The 20,681-nt window shown below is 38.8% G+C and overlaps 1 long non-coding RNA gene across 1 annotated transcript; it reads left to right on the top strand.

The window, feature by feature from the left end:
- The first annotated feature begins 684 nt into the window (after positions 1-684).
- Positions 685-20,344, top strand: LOC125315953. Its single transcript, XR_007199293.1, has 4 exons — positions 685-972; positions 9,678-9,688; positions 11,951-11,960; positions 20,334-20,344. It is a non-coding gene; the product is annotated as an uncharacterized LOC125315953 (long non-coding RNA).
- Positions 20,345-20,681: the final 337 nt, after the last annotated feature.

Here is a 20,681-nt window from a genome sequence, read left to right as displayed (position 1 = left end):
CGAAATGGCGTTAGAGTACTGCGGCGTAATCAAGTCCCCGAACTCTTAATCTCCGGTTCGTAGGAATAAAATAGTTCTCCCGCTATTTTATTTAGGTTTCTAATCGACCTACCATAAATGATTAGTGGCGGCTCCAAAATTAAAATACATTGCATGTTAATCAATTGAACCTCAAGTTGCGATTTGATATGGGCTTGGGAGAGTCCGAGTTAGGTTAGTTAAATAATTAACCCGATAATCCATTAGCCTATAAATTTTCTAAATTTTTAGGTCGCGATAGCTTGGCGACTCCGTTGGGAAGCTGAACAACTTGATTTTCTCGAAAAAAAATTGATTAATTAATCACTTTAATTTTCGAAAAAATTTAAAGGAACATTAGTGGACTTAGGCCGATAATCTCATGAAAAATCGTATTTTTGTTTGGCAATTGGACTCCAGGTAAGTCCCTAACCATGTGTTAAATGGTTTTGCGGATGGGAGTTATAAGGGGTGGAGTGTTTAGCTAACCTCTTGTTTTGCGGGTTTTGGTGTTTGGAAATTCTTTGTTTAATTATGCACTTTTTGAAGCGGTGATTGGATTTAATTGTTGTGCATGATTAATTGCTTTAGCACTACACCACACACTACCCGTGGTCAAACCTGGGCCACTAGTTTTAGGATGGTATTGAGATTGGATCCTAACGTTCTCCGTGAGATCACGGTTGAAAGTTAGTCCGAATTCGATCCCGACTCTCTTTTCAAAAATGAGTTTCAAAAGTTAGAACTCCGCTTGGTAAGATTATTGAAGCGGGGTTATAATTTTTAACTCGAGAAGCCAAAGTTGAAATGACTCAACTAATCTTGGTTACATCGTGGGATCATGATTAATCTTGATTATGTGCGCGAGATTGTCGCCTTGTCGTAAGTCTTTCACTTCAATTTGTCAGCCTTTAGGATAGTTAGAATAGGGTTAACCTCACGATCCATGTGCATGTGATTGGCATTTTATTTTCCACAGGTAAAGTAAGGTCTCTAACTTTATCTCATATTTACTATATTTTTGGTCGGTCCATGTTAGGTGTTAGTCATATTTTTGAACTTTACATCATGGTCCTTTTTGAAAAAAAAAAGAAAATCAATTTGATAGAAAGATTTCCTTTAGGAATTTTTTTTTTTTTGGTCGACAAGAGATTTTATCGTGGATTTCCTTAATGCCTCAATGAGTACAAGATTTTTCTTGATAATTTTGATCCTGGGAATTCATTGTGGTAAAAGAAGAAAAATCCTTCAAGGAAATTTTTCAAATGTCAAAGGATTTTATCACATTTTTTTTCAAGGTTATTAATGTACAAGAAAATTTTTCCAAAAATCACATTGTATTTCATAAGGAAAGTATCATGATTTCTGCATAAAAATGGGAAAACAAAGCCGGACAAATTAAGTGAATCATGGACCGATCTTCCTTCAAGACACATACTCATTCGTTCCATATCTTTTGTAGGTAACCATGGATCATCGAAGATCACTCGTTGGTACATGGTTCAAAACGAACCTTTTTATGCAATTTCCTATAATTGATTCGGGGGCAAGGGGCAGATTATTAATTGCAACTGCGCATCGGCCCAATCAATGCATGGATGGCCGCGCACATGAATGTCGAGCAGGCTAGAAGTCTTTGGCCAATCCCGGACCATCGCCCATTGATGTGGATACATGCTTTGCCATCAATCTTTTCCCACAAGGTGTTAGAGCTACTGATTGATTAAATGTTCAATAATCTCTGACGATCAAGTGGTAACAACCAGCCGTCGATAATCCCTGCATTAATCGATGTTGTTTTTGGTCAGCCTTTGATCGGCCCAATAGTGATCTTTGGGGCAATTCCCGACCGGCGCCTCGATCGACTCTTCGATCACATCATATTAGCAAACGAAGATATCAAGCTGGTCTAATACTTTTGAGAATGGCATGGCCGGTAGAAGATGATTCAGGACCACGGTTCTACTAAGCATGAAACAAGGGGCATCGACGGCCATCGAGGGTCGGTCCCATAAAAGAAAACATCCAACATGGCCACAATTCAGCTTGATAAAAAGATCGAGACAAGCCCAACTGTAAGAAATACATTGGTTGACACATACTCCAGCCCATCGGCTAGTCAAGGCTGATCCATGATTCGCCCTCGACCGATCCTTCAACACGCCAAGTCGGTTGACGTAAAGTGGGGCAAAGCCATGGCGGCCCGGTCTCAAAAGAGAGTATTTCTTGTCGGGCTTGATCATTTTTTTTTTTTCTGAATAACCCTCTATTTTTCTCCTTGTAGGTGTCAAGTCAAGAAGCGCGCCTTTAATTGCTACCACAATAGCAAATCAACAATTGGGGCATCTCTCACTCCATTCACTTTTTAATATCCCATTCACGCATTTTCTTCTTATGCGGTTTCAGGTAGAGAAACGAATCATTTACTAAAGTCCGAAACCAAATACTCAATGTTCATATCCGGGTGGCAATTCTAGATCTTTGTAAGGTTATGGATATTTAACCAATTCGCCCCAGAAAATGAGGCAAACCAGCAGCGGATCCCAACTTGAAAAAGGGAATATATTTCTCTGTCTTATGTTGTTTTCAAGGTAACACTTTCCTTTTTGTAGGAACATGCGACCGACCATGACGGTGATCACCATTGAAAGGGAGCAACCGGAGCATCTGAAGTCTTCACTCAACTCGTTCATGTATGTTACGGGGCATAGATGGAAACGAGCTGGTCCTCAACCCAAGGAGTAAACTCCTTGATTTGACCCATTGACATGTTCTGGGGCAACTCAAATCCCCCATCCACAAGAATTTGCTTTCATACTTGCATAGTCTGTTCTTTAACAAAGTGCAGGAGATTTTCATGAAATACAATTTTGCACGCCCAAAAATGCTCACTCATTTCATTATTTGTGCATAATTGTTCTTCATGTTTAATTTACCAACTCTGAATAGGGAGTGTAAGCTATGTATGATGCATCAAATGTACAGAATGGGGTATAACAGGATGATGAAAGGCAAGCCACTTCTACACACGTCCCGCGTTATAATCCCTAGTGAGTTGAGCAGTAGATAGGTTCCGCATTCACAAGGCAAAGGGTTTTCTTGCAAAAGGTACGATAGCTGAAATGACAGAGGCATTCAGTTCTCTATTCCAAACACTACAAGTTAACCCTTGATTAACCCTTTGAACGTCGGTCTCATTTCTTTACCCCTGTCAAGATGTCACGACCCGAACCCCGCAAGCTTGTCGACATCCCACCTGGCCACACTTATGTACGGTTCTCCAGGATCCAAAGGCCAACAAATTCATGCGGAAGCAAAAACAAATCCCCGTACAGAAACAATTAACATCACGATGACTTGGGATGATAAAAACAAACTTATATGCATATCCACATGTTCTACACAATTTTCCAAACCTAGGGCTTCGGGGGCCACCATGCGAGCCTATGACCACTAAAACAAAAAAATTACGTGGTCGAAGCCTACTATACATCCCAACATACAACACTCTATAAAAGCTAAGAGGCCAACTTTACTAATCCTCATCCTCGCTATCTAAAGTGGCTACTCAGAATCCGAAGGCTCTACAAATTCTCCCGGCGTCTCGATCTCCGGGTCGGATCATTGTGGCGGAGGGTCCGAAAAACAACGAACCCACGACGGGGTGAGATAAAAATCTCAGTAGGAAAATCTCTAACCCTAGATCAGGTCGCTAGTGCCTCCAAACACATTTTCATTTTAAAAAATTTCCGACAAACCCTCTTTCTTACCAAAAATTCCACAATTAAATTCCAGGAAAATTCCATTTTCTCTCCGAAAATTCTCACACCTTCTCCAATATTCTACGTTACTCCCGTTTCGGCGTTCCACGCCTCGGTCTGACAATAAAATGTTCTACGTGCTCCAGGGCCCGCGTTTAACGCATCGGGCCATAATATAAATGTCCACATTACTCCGAAAAATTCCACATGACTCCAAAAATTCCACGTTACTCCGAAAATATTCCACGGCACTCCGAAAATATTCCACGTTGCTCCAGAATATTCCACGTTACTCCACCGCCGCCAATTAAGTTCATAACATTGAGCCTCGGACCTTTATGGAACACGACTCTATATATATATCGGGGTCTCAGACACAAAGGAATACGACCCAAAAAAATCTCGGTCTCGGACACATAGGAACACGACCGGATTAAGTCTCGGACAATTAGTCGAACACGACTCACTTTGGTCTCGGACGACTTAATTGAACACGACTTTCATACTTTCTCGGTCTCGGACAATCAGACGAATACGGCTCACTTTGGCCTCAGACGACTTGATTGAATACGACCTTCACATTTTCTTAGAATCGTTCGGGATCACGTGATTCACTCACGTTAGAGAATTAATAATTCGGGATCACCCGATCAATTCACACTAATCCAAGAATTAATCCAGATTACCCGATCAATTTATGCTACCATAGTATCCAATCCACGCCATGCGACCATATTATGCTAACGTAGCAATTTATAAATCACGTGCCATTAAAATTATATTAACGTGGACATTTATCACGGCCGAACAATAATAATTTTCTAACATATAATTAATTTACAACTATAGTACTAAACTATAGTAATCATGCCACATTTAATTAGCACCATGGCATAACGACTTTATGTCACATAGAAGTAACCCTAGTTAATATATTAACTAACCATGGTTCAAAAATTAACTAGAGTCAAATACTAACCTAACCATGATTAAACTATAGCATAAAGTAACTCTAGTTAGGGCATAAAGTAACCATAGTTAAAATTTGACCACTATTCTCTTCTTGACTTACTATTCATGCAAGAACAAGCATATTTCTCCTCAAATCTGCAATTTTCGTCCAGCCCCCCCTCAAGCCCAAATCCAACAATTTTCTTGATCAAAAATTCACAACTTCATGGTCTTTTAGCAACCTAACCCCCTAATTTAGGTTTAGAAACAATCCTACCTCAAAAACTCGCAAAAACTTCCGTTGAACGGTTGAGAAAAGCTTGAATCAAGCGGCGATTCCGGCGGTCCTTGCACGGCCGGCGACTCGACAACGATCTAGCAGCTTCAAGCGATCTAAAGCGACACCGGTGCAAGCTTGAAGAATTTTCGGCAATGGAGAGTGAGGGAGAGAGAATTCGGCCAAGTGAGGGAGTATGAGGTAGAGAGAGAAAGTGAGCTAGAGAGAGAGTGTGCTCTTGAAAAAAATGAAGAAGAAGACCAAATAATAATTAATATAGGTTAAGAATAATTAATTATGCCCACAAAGTCAAGAGGGAAAAATAATTTTCTCCCCACATTGACTAGTCAATCTCGGCCAAAGGGAAAAATGACCAAAATACCCCTCGTTCCAAGTGAAAAATGGGGTATTTTTCGAGGGCAAATGGGTCCTTTTCCATACCCAATCCAAATCTACTTTTCCCGAACCTCTTTGGGGTGAACCGCGAAGGAATTGCACTCGGGATGAGGAAACGTCCAAACTTTTTATCTATCGAAACCCCTGAAGGTCCGACGTCAAATTCTGAAGCTCGATTCGCGATCAATCTCGATCAATAGAATTTTCAGCGTATCTCAAACTAACGGGCGGCTTTTAGGAGTTACGCGTATCGACCCGTGATTAAAATCACGTTTAAGAATTGCTCGAGCCATGGCGACCTTGGTTGTCATTAAATTGCGAGGGTCAATCACTAGTCCCGATGGTCGCGATCGTTAGAAAATAATTCGGGGACATTCGGAACCCATACGAGGTCGGACAGAATCACCCGTGATCCAAGCGTAGGGTATTATCCAAATTGTTCCTTAATCATTCTAGGATCGGCCTATATTGGTCCAGAATATTCCCTCGACAATTTTCATGGCCAAAGAGTCAATCCAGGATCAAGTTCTTAGGTCCACGTACTTGATTTTCCTAGCTAGCCATTCCCATTTGGTTAGTCCGCTCGAGAGGGATCAACTCTGAGTGAGATTAGACTGAAATACATCAATGAGACCTTTCATTTATTCAAAGCTTCAAAAGTGGGTCGGAATTCAAGATGTCACACAAGAACCACCCCACATCGGGGTCCGGATGAGTTAATTCCAACAGCAATACGAGATAAATGGTTAAAAATTTTCTTGCTCGGACTAACATTAATCTTCGGGTGTTTCTTTGCATTTTACTCGAACTTTAACTCAAGTGCCTTAGGATGACAAAGAGCATTCATTTCTCTATCCTATACACTTCATTCTTTGCATAGCCCACTTGAGCCCGCAAATTCATTTCTTGAACCCCTGTTGGTGATCATTTGCTCATTCCAAAGATGAAGATAGCATTTTCCCAAGGATTAGAGTTGGAGATGGTCAAGTCAACAGAGAATTCCCAAATGGACTCATTTCTTGTATGCTACGTTTTTTATGTTTTACATAATTTTTGTTTGTAAATGTTTATTTTTGTTGTAATTCCTGGTTCAAAATCATGGGATTGTAAAAAAGGAGAGGCAAATTTAGCCTAAAGGAGAAGGGCCCGCTCTCGGGAAAAAAAAAAAAAAAAAAAAAAAAAACCAAAATAGAGAGATGTCGAAGAGCTCTCAAAGAAAAAGAAAAAAAATCTCTTCTCGAAAAAAAGAGGAGAAAAAAATTAGAAAAATGAGAGTCGGGAGTAAGAAAAGCAAAGGCTATCTCATAGAAAATTTCGAGCATAGGCAAAGCAAAGTGTCTTCCAAAAGTAAGGCCAATGCCCATTCATTTGTAACGTACTTCTGAATTTTGAATGTACATTTTTGCATGTTAAGTTGTAAATTCCATATACATGTTTGCATTGTGTCTCTTGCAAATCCCCGACAGACACTTGTTGTGAAGAAGACTCCCCAAGAAGTCGGTTTGCAAAGTGCAATTTTCAGTAGATTACTACCATCCCTCATTCAATGATGGTATTCTTTCTGAAGACATTTCCGGAAGACCAAAATCGGTGACTAGTCGGCGATGATCACCAACGTCAAGCCCCTTCGCATATAGTTTCTGAGCCAAAACGAGCCTTTTCGATTCTCAAACCCCAATCCTAACATACATTATAACCCTTCAAAGTCTATTCCGATTAGGGCACTTGAGTTAACGTAGAGTTAAATGATTTTAAGTATTGCTCGAAGAAGTTCGAACAAAATTATTTCTCTCTCATTTTTGCGGGGTTCTTGACTTGTAAACCCGGAGCAGATGACGAAGAAATTCATTTCAGCAGCCTTGACTCGGCTAGAGTCCCCTTTGTAAACCTTTGACCTAGCCCTCATTACGGTCCTAATCAAGACCTCCAGATTGGCTCGGTCGCATCAATTGCAAGATTACTCAGACCCTTGTCAAATGTGATGATGGTAAGGTTGAGTGATTTTTCTTGAATCCTGCAGACAGGATAAATAGCTTTTCTTGAGAGTGAGAAAAAGCCCTTTCTGATTGAAGTCCCCCCATTCAGCTTACATTTGAGGTATTCATAATGTGAGAACCTCCCCGAACATAATTGGTAATGCAAACTTGATAGAATGGTTATGAGTCATTGCATTATACACATGTTATTTCTAATCATTGCAAGCTTGACAAAATAGTTTTGCATGAACTCATTGTTGAATATGTTTGCACATGTTACCTCCGACATTCTATGATAGGTAATGCATTCTCAATGTTCGAGTTCCCTCCCAAGGTCCCTAAATTCATTCAAGGATTATTGAATGAACAAGTTCTACTGGCAAATGCCCACCAGGTATGATACATCACCTGTCTATTCCTCAATCATCGCTCGGAAAATTCAGGTATGTTTTCTGACTTTTCAAACACACTGATGGCTTTATTGACTTGAGTCATCGCATTTCTTTTTGTGTATTGACATGACTCATCTCGGGCGCACCACCTTTTGTGTATTGTCGCGACTCATCTCGGATGCACGCCTCTTTAGTGGTTGTCTTGATTCATTTTGAGCGACACATCCTTTATCAAATCGCAACGACGTATGCTCTTGCGGTCCCGATCTTTTGTCAAACCATAACGACGTACGCTCTTATGGTTCTAACCCCTTTATCAAATCATGACGACGTATGCTCTCATGTTCTTGATCTCCCTTATTAAAGTCATAATCTCGATTTGCTCTTGTGACTTTAATATTTTTCAGATCATAATCTCGATTTGCTCTTGTGATCCGAATATTTTTCCAATCCATAATCTCGATTTGCTCTTGTGGCTTTAATATTTATTCAGTTCATAATCTCAATTTGCTTTTATGATCTGAATATTTTTTCCAAAGTCATAATCTCGATTTGCTCTTGTGGCTTTAATATTTATTCAGTTCATAATCTCGATTTGCTCTTGTGATCTGAATATTTTTTCTCGATTCATAATCTCGATTCGCTCTTGTGATCTCGAAAAGCATGTTTTTAACAATACACTTATCAAGCGCCGTTTCGCATATAACGGAAACCTCGGATAATAGATGGGCATCGGTACCCATGATCATTCGAGTATGATAAAGTCAACTTGACTCATTCCCCGATTATTCGTTCGGAGAACCAGGTAAGTTTTCTGAACCCCTTTTCAAATTAACAACTTTTCCGATGATAGTTGTTATGATTCAATTCAAGCAATATACCCCTTTCGTACCTATCGATTCCATTCGGTAGTACTCCTCTCAAATATTGTTCAAATCGGGCAATATGCCTCTCCTGTCAGGTCATGTAGACATATGCACTAGCGATCTTGACATCTTATCAAATCATAACGACGTAGCTCTTATGATTTCGATCTCGAATCACGAAGACATATGCACCGGTGATCTTGACCTTTAGTCGGCTCATAATGACATAGCTCTTATGATTTTCGGCCCTTTTATCAAATCATGACGACATAAGCACCCATGATTTTGATCCAAACCAAATCATAACGACGTAGCTCTTATGATTTTGGTTCCCCTTTGTCAAATCGTGAAGACATATGCACTGGCGATTTTGACATTTTATCAACTCACAACGACGTAGCTCTTGTGAACTTGATTTCACTTCTTTCGACTCACAACGACGTAGCTCTTGTGATTTCGAAGGACACATATATCTTGTGTCGTCTCGCATCAGGGGGAAATCTCTAGTAACAGATGGGCCCAGTACCTTAAGATCCTCGCAGATTTAAATTAAGGGAATCATCGGTATTATGAGGTATTTGGTACAACAAGTGCTCTCATATGCGATCCATGTGCAGATTTCACATGTTATTTACTGTCTCTCATTTCATGCATCATTTATTTCACATAAAAAATGGGATTCAATCCCACAAAAAATTACTATCACTCGCATTGTCAAAATTTAGGTTTCAATTTTGTCTTTGAGCGAAACCTCTGCAAGCTTCCACTCAAAGAGGGGCAGCATTGACACCCTAAATTTTAACTATCTTTTTAGTCATTTATTTTGCACAAAAATGAGGAATTAATTTTAATTCCTACAAAAAATAATCAAATCATTTTTCATATTTATTTTTAGCATCATGTTGCATTACATTGCATTTACATTTAATCGGATGGGCGGTGGAAAATGGATTCCAAGCGAAGAGCGGTGGACCAAAGCTCAAAGAGCAGAATTTGGCTAGCTAGGGGGCAACTCCGAAAAAATTCATTAAGGTCTTGAGGTCTAATTTGAGTTTAAACCAGCCCATTTAATGTTTTATTTGGGAAAAAGCATTTTAATTAAGGATGCTCATTAATTGAGAAAAAGACTTTATGAAATGGAATAATTTGTCTCTGGATCAAATTGCGATTACCTGAAGTTAAGGGACTACTTCGTAATTAAACGAAGGTCGCGAAACCCTAGTTTGTTCTATAAATAGGGAGCTTGTTCACAACACGAGGTGGGGAGAGGCCATTCATCATAATACATGGCCACACATAATTCACATTCAGCAGAATTTGAGAGGAGGTTTCGTCCAGAGAGTGGAGGAAGAGAAATCGTGGGGGCTGCATTCTTCAAAGATGGCGTCGCGGCCGATGAAGGGAAAACGGGAATGAAAAGGGGGGTGCTCTCATGTTTAATTTCGTCTCTCTGTTAGTTTAGTTTCATGTCCATTAAATCGTACTGACAATCATGATTTGCGTTTCATCTTGCATGTCCTCATGGATCACACAATCACGGTTGGCGACAAAAATATGGTCACTCATGGCACTTTGAGGAGGGGGCCATTCACAGATTTCTTTACATGATCAAAGAGAGAGAGGCCATGGGTTAGAGTGAAAAAAAAAAGCATCTACACAAGCCGTTGGGGTTGCTCCTTGATCCAAGGTGTCATTGCTGCTGCACTCTCGGTGACGACGAGGTTGTCGATCCGTGATCCTTAACAAGAAGTGGCCGCTTCATATACATCAGATACACTCTAGACCAGAACCGATCTGTGGCCGAGTTCCAACGCAAGTCTCGGGGGAACATCCTCCGAGAGCCATAAGCCACCACGAGCCGGCGAGCCCGACCATATGCCGGTTGACGTCTTTGCTCGTGCTGTCCCTCGCCATCATCGTTTGCCACTATCCAGTCGTGCCGAACATCGTCAAGAACGTGTGCGTCAACGACATCCAGGCTTCGCAATCATTGTCTGCTATTTTCTTGTTCGGCAATAAATCTAGCAAATCCACGCCACCATATCAGCATGGTGATGATTCCTCAATCAAGTCCAAGCGGTGCCGTTCTTTCCCTGAAGTCCATGGTCGAAGAAGACAACAAGAATCTCTGCTAATTAAGTTTTATCTTGACCTTATATTCTTTTGGTTTTGTCTTGGTCTGATAGTGCTATTATGGGTTCACTGACTTCACATAATTCAAGGAAAAATAAATTTTTTAGGGGAAGCTTGGTCGTTGATAATTGTGGACTTGAGACCAAAGGATATCCTATATTCGTTGGTCATCGTGCACGAAGATCCGTACAGGCGACTACTGCAAGTATTCTGTCCAGCTGGCCAAGTCGCGAACGTGAGGTCCATCCGCAAGCTTGATCCACGGGGCAATACGAGGTTTGAATTTGGCAATCAAATCCGCCAAATTAGGTAACGATTCTAATATTTAGAATATCTGAAAATTATGTTGCCTAAATTGATTGATTGCAATTCCGATGATATCTTGTTGAATGAATTGCATTATTTGGAAGTTTGTATATCAAGTTTGAATATTCTCAGGATATTCTGAAGATTTTGATTCAATGTGAATATTTGAGATTTTTGTGATAATCTTGTGATAATTCGAAAATCTTTTTGAATATACTCAAGTTACCAAAATCCTTTCAAAATGCAGGTTGATTAGGAAAATTTTCTTTCCTAATCCGCAACTTGTCGCACGATCGAGAACATCCATCTTTGAGATTATTGATGGAATACTCGATTAGGCAAATATTTGAGTTCAATCGTTAATCGTAGGATTACGAATTAAAAATTGACTCAAATATTCGCGAAATATTCCAAAACTTGGTTGATATATCAACTTTCTTGTTTGACATTGATTGGCATGTTCACTTTCCTCATTTAATTGGAATTGTTTGATTGTCATATCTTTTAGAATATATCCGTCACGTGATCTAATCTTGAAAATTCTAAAAAAATTGCATTCATTCACTTTGCATATTTGAAAATTGCATCTTTTAAAAAATAACATCATGTAGATATTGCATATCTAATTTTTTTTTATAAATAATTAGATTAGATTGCATTTTAGGATAGAAATTACATGTTTAAATAGAATTTTATGCCAAATAATCTATCTTAATATATTAGGGTTTAGGTCGGTTTAAACTCTAAAATATGCAAGATAAATATTGTTTTGGCATAGTTCTATTTTAGGAAATTAATTCATCCGAAAATATAAAAAAAATTCATTCATCCATGCCACGTCATCTTTGCCATGTCATATTAGGTTGCATTTTAGCTTATATTGCGTATTAGAATTGCATGTCTAGGTTTTAATTAATTTACATGTCACGCAGTTAATTTAATTAAACCACGGTCTCACTTGCATATTAATTTAATTTGCATGTCATCTTGTTTAGTCTTGCATTTAATTCATAACATTGCATTGCATATAGTATAGTTTTTCATGCATTCATAAAAAAAATCAAAAATAAAAGAACTATCTTGTGTGGCGCATGCTCCCTTGATTATATTGATTTCTGGATGTTCATTAATTGATTGCGCACCCGCATGATAACCTTTGTTAGTGATTTAGGTTAAAATCAATTAATGTTGCATTCTCAAATGATTTTTCATGAAATAAAATAGTACCGAAAAGGTGCTAGAGTACTCTGGCGTAATCAAGTCCCCGAACTCTTAATCTCCGGTTCGTAGGAATAAAATAGTTCTCCCGCTATTTTATTTAGGTTTCTAATCGACCTACCATAAATGATTAGTGGCGGCTCCAAAATTAAAATACATTGCATGTTAATCAATTGAACCTCAAGTTGCGATTTGGTATGGGCTTGGGAGAGTCCGAGTTAGGTTAGTTAAATAATTAACCCGATAATCCATTAGCCTATAAATTTTCTAAATTTTTAGGTCGCGACAGATGTGCTCCTCTTTACTGAGGCAACTATGACATCTATATCTCTTTTGAAGGCTGGACTTGATTTCTTTTCCAATTAGTCCGGCCTAAAGCCGAATATGAATAAGAGCGAGATCTTTTTTGCGGGGGGCTCGGATGAACTTTGGAACCAGATTATGGACACGCTCGGGTTCCATGAAGGCACATTGCCGGTTAGGTATCTAGGGGTGCCCATCATTGCATCAAGACTCAGCAAGGCGGACTATAACTCCTTGATGAATTCAATCATAGCTAGAGCACGGTCTTGGTCGCAGCGGTTTCTCTCTTTTGCCCGTCGGCTGCAACTCATAATGTCAATCCTTCATGCAATTCATGTCTATTGGGCAAGCATGTTCATCCTACCTAGATCGGTATTAGATCGCATTGAACAGAACCTTAGGCAATTTCTTTTGAAAGGCCTAGGACTTGTAGTCGGTGGTGCAAAAGTCTCTTGGAAGGATGTTTGCCTTCCTAAGGAGGAAGGATGCCCGGGCATTCGTAGATTACGAGAATCCAATAGCGCAACCACGCTCAAGCACGTTTGGCTCCTTTTAACTAACAATGAGTCTCTTTGGTGCAAATGGATCTATTCTACATTCCTAAAGAATAAGAATTTTTAGATAGCCACGAAGCCAACATTTTGTTCTTGGGCTTGGAAGAAGATACTTGATCTTCGCGTGGAATTTCAACACCTCTTAAGGTGGCGGCTTGGCAATGGCCGCTATGCGTCATTCCAATTTGATTTTTGGCATCCTAGAGGACCCCTCAACAAAGTATTTTCGAAAATGGACAACTATCGGTCCGGCATACCTCGGTAGGCCATGGTGGTAGACTTTATCTCCTACTCGGGTCCCCCATCCTATGCTATGGCCACAATTGCAGCTTGGCCGAAGCCACTCTCATTGCTTACTCAGGGCGGTGATCGGTTTTCTTGTCCGTGTCATTCCTCGGGAGTCTTTTCCATTGCTTCGGCTGGGGATACTATCTACCTTAGAGAGCAAGTTGTGGCTTGGCATTCATTCATCCGGGATCATGCTCTTGCGCCTCGCCATGCCTTTTTCAAAAGTACTTGGGATATTGTTGGGTCTTCGATGATATCGGCAATTAAGGACTTCTTTGCGGCCGGGTGGCGGCTACTTCATGAGATCAATACAAATCTTACCTTTACAACAAAAAAAAACTTCAATGAATAATAGATCTATTGATTTTGTATACTTTGAGAAAGTTGATCTGCAGATTCTACCTTTACTGTCCAATCTACACTTGCAAAATCTCTACAAGTTAAATTCTCCTTGCTATCCTAAGCTTACTACCTATTTCTATTCCAATTTTTCAATGCCTTCTCAAGATATGATCCAATTCTCTCTATTTGATGAAAATTATCTCTTGGGTGTCTCGTAGAAATTCTAAGTTTTGAATTGTATGTCTTCACTCCTGTTCCCATCTTAGAAAATGAAGTCTACAAAATCCTTTTTGGCAATCCCACTATCTCCAAAGCAAACAAGCCCTACATTATCCACAATCATTTCCTTTGAAATGCATTGTTCTGCATAAGGTAGTCATTAGCTGCCTTAGAGACAAGGGATCCTCAAAAACTGATGTATCCAGATATGAGGCTAAGATCATCTAGGCCCTCTTAAATGGTAAGCTTTTCTCCCTTCCTCACATGATATTTTTGCACATGTTAAAAATAGTAAGGAAGAACAAGGGGCAATTGCCTTATGGGTCTTTGATCACCAAGATTTTTTAGTACCTCAAGATAGACATACCTGACAAGCTCAGATCTTTGCAACTCTCTCAAAGTTACACTAGTGAATCGATGATGATAAAGATGGGTTATAAGTATGCACATGGATAGTGGAGAGATAGGAAGAAGAATGTGGTGTTAGTAGATATTCCTTCATCAGCAATAGCAACAGTAACTCAGCCTGAACCATCACCTACAGAACTAACATCAGCAAATACCTCACCTATTGAACCTTCACCAGCTCAACCTTCTGAAGTAACTCACAAAATAAGGCTAAAAATGTTGACACACAAGGCAACCAGGCCTGATCAAAGAAGAAAACTGGCTAAGAGATTGCTTGACAAGATTCTCAATGACTTTGAGATGGACACATGTGAGGAATCCTTAGCAGGTTGTTCAAATGATGAGAAGAACAGTTATGATAAGGACAGGTGGAACGTATATGAATAGAGGAAGGCTACTGCAAAAGTTGAACAAGAGGAGATGGAGGCAGAGGAACAAGAATTGGAGGAGTTGATATAGACTGTTGTGAAAACAGCTATTGAGAATAGTATTGTAGCTCGCATGGGGCAGCAAGAAAAGGAAAGAGAAGAGAAGAAAGAGGTCGACGTAAAGAAAGAAGATGACAGTCCACAAGATGTGGAAGTAGAAGAAAAGAATGATCGACTTGTCCTAGATGAGGACAAAGACTTGGGAGAACAGTTTGAGTTTCTAGAGCCTGCTCAGATGGAGGTGGAACACACTGTACAGACTAATATCCCAGATCTTGATTTGCAGAATGAAAGAATTGAAGAAGATGCTCATAAAGCTGCACAATCTGATAGGGAGCAAATTGGAATTGAAAGTCTACAGAAAATGGACATTGATTCTATTGGCACAGTAGATTAGACTCCACTCAAGACTGCCTCAGATGCAACTATGTAGGAAACCACAAGGAAACATACAAAGACTCAAGGGGAGTCATCCAATGCTACTGTCCAGACAGAAGATAAAATGAAGGGGGCAACAAACTCTGAGCTAATACAAGACATTCTACACACACAAGGGGAACTGACGAATCTTATCCAGGATATGTGGACTTCAGTTCATGTAGAGTTGGATGAGATGAAGGAAAAAAATGGCATTTGAAATTTAGAAGCTGAGAAGAAACATGTCTTCCAACAACAGCTTGGCCTTTATTGAGACTGAATACATGGACAAGAAAATGGACAACATGAGAGCTGCCATTGATCTAAAGCTAGAACAGTTATCTAAGTTTACTCTAGTCCAATTCCCTTTAGATCTTGTGCCACCTACTCAAGCCCTATCCACATCTACTCATGTTCCAAACCCTCCAAATTAAAACTCCTTTCATTCATTTAAATTTGTCTATTTTGGATTTGTTTCAGATGTTGGATTTTTTTGGGTTGGTTTGGATTGTTTTCTAGTTCACAAGTCATCTGAATACTTTGATTGATACCTCTACTAAATAAATACTATGGTTTGATATGCTCCTTTTTACTGATGAAAAAAGGGGGAGAAGTATTATCTCTTATCGTATGTTTACTGCAAAATAGAAAATATGATTTGCAAGAACAAGTATCAAATCTTGAGTTAAACAGGTACAAACTCCGATCTGAGAGTAATATAGGAACAAGAAGTGATGAGACTTCAAGTATTGAACCTTGATTTGTTCTAAGAGTGATATAGGAACTTCAACTGAAATCGATATTCATGTAGAATATTAAGATTGTTATGCTTTGAACATGTATCAAAAGTTGTGCTCTGAAACTAATAAACTCTCAAAGGCTTTGACAAGAACTTGCTTTGAGAATGACATAGAAATTAAGTCATTTTGAGCCTACAAGCTCTGAAATTTACATACTTAAAGTTTATGTTCTGTATCTCTACTTCATTTTGCTCTAAATATATACAATGCCTTAACTGTTCTAACACAAACTATTAAGATTATTCATATCGAAATTGAATCAAATATTTTGAACCGACAACAACTCAAACTATGATACAGGCTCTAGAAGTTCTGAATTCAAAGATGAACCATACTAAGAGATCAAATTCAAATACTGAATTCTTTGTTTTTCCAGAACTTAACTTTTGCTAAAACACTTCACCAAAAAAAAAAACTTTTGCTAAAACACTACATGGTATATCTTTGATTAGTAAAATTCCCTTGAGTAACAAATTATTATGTCACTCACAATTTTTTCTATACAACAATTGATATATTTGTGGATGATTTTGTCATCATTAAAAAAAGGGAGATTGTTGAGGAAAATCCTAATTGAGTTTGAAATTGACAAAACAATCAGTGATCTCTTATATATGAGTCAATGCAATGAAATACTGTTTTGCATATTATCCAATGGTGTTAGTGACATAGGATTGAATCCGGCATAAAAGGCTCAGCCAATGCTTTAAGGGACTATATAGAGCTCAAACGTTGAACGGGAAGCTCGGACGTTAGAATGAAGCTCAAGGTATGAGAGAGCATTTCATGTGCAACATTCAGAATATCAAGAGATGTCTATGAGATGATTTAATTGAAAAATTATTTCATCACAACGGCTAGCAAATCAAGCTGGATCATTCTTGAAGATTCTCTAACCTGAAGATCAATCAAAGATGTGGATTTAAGGGGACGATGATGACTCACCTAATGAAGAACTCTATCTATGGAAATCCAGGATCACGACCGTATGAGCGATTTGATCCAATGAGGGATTTTTTTCCTTTGTCATTCTCAACGGCTATGAAATCTTTTTGATACATAGCAATCCTCGGATGCCTTGCAACAGGTAGTTGAAGGTGGAGGAGTATAAAAGGATATCTCAAAGTCAAAGAGAACAAAAAACGCAGAGAGCAGAATTCCAAATTCTAAGATCAAGAGACATTCACATCCTTTATATACCTTTGATCTAAACATTGTAAATCTTAGAGGAGAACATTCAAGTATGTGAGTGTTAGGTGAGAAATTTGAGAGTTATCATTGAGTTATAACCTCTGAGCCATTTACTAGTGGAATCCAGTGGTAGTTTCGCTAGCGTGAAGAAATGGACATAGGCTTGAACAAAACCCAACCACTATAAACTCTATACATAAATTCTCTATCCCTTAAACTCTTTGTCATTCTACGTTAGTAGTATTGGGCACATTATCGCATCTGAGTACAGCTCGGATCTTGTTAGACAATCACCTTCTGAACAAAGCTCTGAGCTTATATGTTTAAATGTCCTAATTGATTTATAAAGTCTTTTGAAATCACCTATTCACCCCCTCTAGATGGTGACGCTAGCACTAAGACATAGTAGCCGACACGGAGTTTAAAGTCCTTAATATGATAAGTGAACCACATATGGAGAATACCGTTGGAAGCTTAGAAAGTTCCTTTTTGAGTGGATTTAAAGCGATTCAAGGAAAGGAACGTTTCCGCGAGAGTCATGTATGAGTAATTCCATTGGTAGCATGTTTGTTGCGTTGGATTCGGAACGACATGACACACACAACGCACCCCATGGCGCCTTTGATTGTGGTCGAGAATGTTTCCAATTTGACGCATGAAGTTTGACTTCTCCATGGATCTCCTGTGCATGAATGCCTAGGGAAGAAGATAATCGACCGAGTCGCTGGGTTGGATCGTGTCCGACCCGACGGACCCGATTGTCCAAGTTTCTTCAAATTGACCTAGAAAATCTCAAAATTTATCAAATTAAACTCCAAAATTGAATTCAAGGACATGGGTTTCATATGAAGAGGGTAAAATTGGCCATAATTGGTTTTGATTTGTTCAAAACCCCCAATTTTTTAGTTTGACTCGAAAATGAATTTTGATAAATCCAAACTCTTAATGACAAAATTGATCCAATTCAACCCCACCAATAGGTTTAGAATAATGAATAGCATAGGGTAGTAGTATTGGATTTGCATGAATATCTCTAAAATTTGATTAATTGCACTTAGAGTGATATCCAAAGATTAAACTGAAAATAAAAAGTTCAATTAGGTCGTTTTCGTTAAAATCGTACATTTACACACACAAAAATTGGACTAATAAGGTATTAAATGCAAGCATCACAACTTAGAAAAAGAGAAAATAGAAAATAAAAGGACTCGAAATGTAATTTTTGGCTCGATTTTGGGTTATGCTCAATGAAGAGACTTGTAATCCCAAATTGAATTTTTCAAATTTTAAATGGCAAAAATGAAAAGAAATTACAATAAAAATACTGGCCATTGATGCATTTTTTTCGCCAAGTATACTATTTTTATTTATTTTTTCGAATATTTTTCTAATATAAAAATATTAAAAATGCGAAAAATATCAAAAATTATTTTTTGTTCAAAAATGGTTCCTTACGCTTGGCCAAGGCTTTCAAATTTAATTTTTCAATTTTAAAAAATTTTATGAATTTTCTATTAATTTTATAAAAAAAGGAATGACTAAAAATCAAGTGTCAACAAGATCTAATAATCCCATTTACCTATTCCTTAAGCATAAGTATTCTATCTTATGACACGCAGGAAAAGAAGGCAAGTAAATGGCGTCATGTGGTGCGTCAGTGAGAGAGAGAGAGAGAGTCGGCGTGGCGAGAGAGTCGCTTAGCATATAAGAGTAGGGGAAGAGGAGAAAGTTGGTAAATGTCAAAAATGAGGAAACCATACCCCCATTTATAGTAGTTTTCTAGCTTCTCTCACAAGTTGCTTCATTAATGACCTTCCTTTGGTGTCTTAATCCCATTGGTCCACCTAAAAGTATGTCTGTCTTAGGTTTCTAGACTAGCTACTTATCGGCGTTTGATTGGTCTACTTGTTTAGGCTATCAATCTTAGGTTTCTAGAGTAGCTTTGTATCCTCATTTGATTGGTCAATTGTATGGTTATTAATGAACTTTATCTTATCATTTAGTGCTTGAAAATGACATTGATCTTACATATCATTAAATGCTTGAAAATGACGTTGATTTTATCCTTATCTAATTGACTTACCATTGGCTTGTACATTCTTATCCAATTACCCACCATTGACTTACTTTTTGACCAATGACTAATGATTAGGCAAAATCAAAATGAAGACACAAGCCCCGGCGACACAATCGGCGATTGGTGCCAACCAACCGGATGAGTGGCCATGAGCCGTCCGAGCTAGGCAGCCCTAGCGCTACGCTGGCTAGGCATGACCAGCCTTGGTCAAGCGTGTGCCTAGCACAGGTCCGGGCAAGCCAAGCGGTGGTCGGCAATTCCCGCCTCAGATTGTCTTGTCCTCGCCTTCTTCCTCGTCGATCAATTCGTCGTCTTGTCTGTTCTACAATTTCCTTGCCATCGGTCTTTGATGTTTTCGTTTATAGCTAGCCTCCAAGAAAACTCCTTAACCAAGTAAGGCGGTGGCTTCTTCGAGAAACTTCGAAGTAGCTTCCTTGAAAAGTTACAGGATAACTTCTTCGAAAAGTTTTGGAATAGCTTCCTCGAGAAGTTATAAGATAGCTTTCTTGGCAAGCCAAAAGGTTTAGCGTCTTCAAGAAGTTTTAAGATTCATTCTTTATTAAGAAATGTTTTAACTTCTTCTAGAAGCTTCTAGGTGACTTAAGGAGCAAGTCAAGAGATTTTCTTTTATTTTTAATTATTTTGAATGTAAGAAATTTTAGGATGTCACAACTTCCGCCATCAATGATCAACGTACACACCGTCCCAGTAATGGTGCAATAGGTGTGGAAAATTTTTCTCTTTGCTCGTTAACATCGGGAGAGATTTCGATGTGCAAAGCTCTTCGAATAACTAGCAATTCACCATCATCAGTTTTCTCCACAACCTCCTCTTGCTCTTCTGATTCGAAATCATTGTGGTCGAAATCATCCGCTTCCTCTTGAGCTTCCAAATCAATCGTCTCAACATCTTGAATAGTCATGACCCTCCGGTTGGGATAATTTGCTTGAAAATGCCCATAGCCAAGGCACTTAAAGCACTTTCGGTTGTCACCATCAAGTTTCTTGTTGAGATCTTTGACGGGCTTAGTAGCCTTAGCCTTGCCTTTGTCTTTAGCCAAAGAACTCTTAACTTGATCCTTTGCCACGCTTCAGTTGCTTTTCCGTCTTTCATGGCTAGTTTACAAACACATTCGAAGGAGCAATAAGACTAAAGTTTGACCAAATCAATAATTTCGCAATGCAGACCACCAAGGAAACAAGCTATAGTTTGCTCTTGCGATTTTGAAATATCGCATCTCATCCGAGTTGCTCAAACTCCTTGATATATTTTTCAATGCTCATCCCGTGTTGTTTAAGGGAGGCTAAAGAACACTAGAAGTGCCAAAACTTGTGTACGACGCTCACTTTAGTACCAAAAC

This window comes from Rhodamnia argentea, chromosome 7 (assembly GCF_020921035.1).
Source record: "Rhodamnia argentea isolate NSW1041297 chromosome 7, ASM2092103v1, whole genome shotgun sequence".
Taxonomy (NCBI): domain Eukaryota; kingdom Viridiplantae; phylum Streptophyta; class Magnoliopsida; order Myrtales; family Myrtaceae; genus Rhodamnia; species Rhodamnia argentea.
The sequence above is the reverse complement of the archived record's forward strand: the minus strand, read 5'-3'. Positions and strand labels throughout refer to the sequence as shown.